The following is a 1563-nucleotide window of genomic DNA, read 5'->3' as shown; positions in this document are numbered from 1 at the left end:
TCTCTTGGCCGTTAAATTTGAAACTTGAATTATTCGTGCAACTGCCGAAGCTATTGTAGCATAATGGTCTAGCATGGTTTGTAGAACGGAGAGGCTGGGTTCTCTCCATTTTTGACTTCCCATCTCCCAGAAAACCCAATCTAAAGAATTGGGGGTCACATAATAGCATAGTAAATTAAGTTAGCTCTCCATCCTTTAATTTCTTTGGAAAGCTTTCTATGCATAATTGATAGCAGTTCTGAGGTTATTATCAAAGTCCACAGTTAAGGAGTTAAATTTTGGTTCTGTAAGGCCTGAGATTACTGGACTTGTTCATGCATGTCTCTTGCATTTTTGTTACATACAGAAATGTATTTTTGTACCCCAATAAGGGCTTGTTAGTTGTTAGGGCTGTTGCTAGAATAATCCTCCTTAATTCGGCGTGTTTACTATATTTTCATGGCTAGAATGTTAAGGGTGATTAGTGGGAAGGTGGGTGCGAAGGCTCTAAGCTGGGCTCCCAAGGATAACGGGGAGCAACCATACCTCTTAGGCTACAGAAGCATTTGGAAGGGCACAAATTTTGTTAAAAAGCAGTTGGTAAGAAATGCAAACAAGTTTGAAGAATTACAGTTTGCTTTCCCTCCTGCATATGGATACATTCTTGTGTTTTATTGTTGTTGTTGTTGTTTGTGTGTTTTTTTTGGTTGGCTTGAATTTTAGTAAGTTTATCGTAGTTTAATTGTTCTCAGGGGCCTTAATTGTTTGATTATTGTTATATCATGTTTCTTTCTTTTTCGTTTATTTACGAAAGAATTGCACTGTAAATACTGAAATTTAAGTGGTTTTTAAACTATTCGAATTGTGAATGTATTGGTCAAATGGTATTATAATCGAAAGGGGTGGATTGGTGGAAGAAATGAGATGAAATTTACATGGATTCTCTGTAATTATGTTTAATGCATAACAAGAGCATCTGAATACTTGTAAGTTTCATATCTGAAGTGAGTTTTCTAGAAATTGCTGAGTTTTAACAAAAGCCGCTCTACGAGGTCGTATCGATTGGTTGAAAGGCCTGAAAGAGACGTTCTGGGGGAAGGATACCCGATGGTACCGGATTCGAGTTAAGTTTTCTGGTATTCGGTGAGAAAGGAAAAAGAAAATTTATGTGATCAGAATTATTCACATGACAAGAATATTAATGAAGATGAGAGTCGGTTGGTGTATTACTCCTTGTAATTTTTGGAATAGTATATCGTTACACTGTACCAAGCAACGGTAGAAATGTAAATGTAACTCATTGTAAGCTTCTTCTTATTGGTATTATTACTTTTCATTTAGTTTCTTCAATGTTGCAAGCCGAGTTCACATTGTAAAATAATAATTATAATAATATTAAAAACTATTCCAAAAAAATAAAAATAATGAACTCTCAAATTAATTTGTTATCTTGAGTTGTTTTTTAGCTAAACACTTTCTATTGCAGTTGTAAAAATAAATTAAAAAAAATTTATTGGTCTTCAATATTGTGTTATACGAGACTATACTCACGCTGAGAGGGAGCTTGATCCAAGGCTGTTTTGT

Source organism: Cornus florida, unplaced genomic scaffold (assembly GCF_030987335.1).
Source record: "Cornus florida cultivar Cherokee Brave unplaced genomic scaffold, ASM3098733v1 CherokeeBrave_3.0.0_Hap2_Chr11, whole genome shotgun sequence".
In the NCBI taxonomy this organism is placed as follows: Eukaryota; Viridiplantae; Streptophyta; class Magnoliopsida; order Cornales; family Cornaceae; genus Cornus; species Cornus florida.
The sequence above is the reverse complement of the archived record's forward strand: the minus strand, read 5'-3'. Positions refer to the sequence as shown.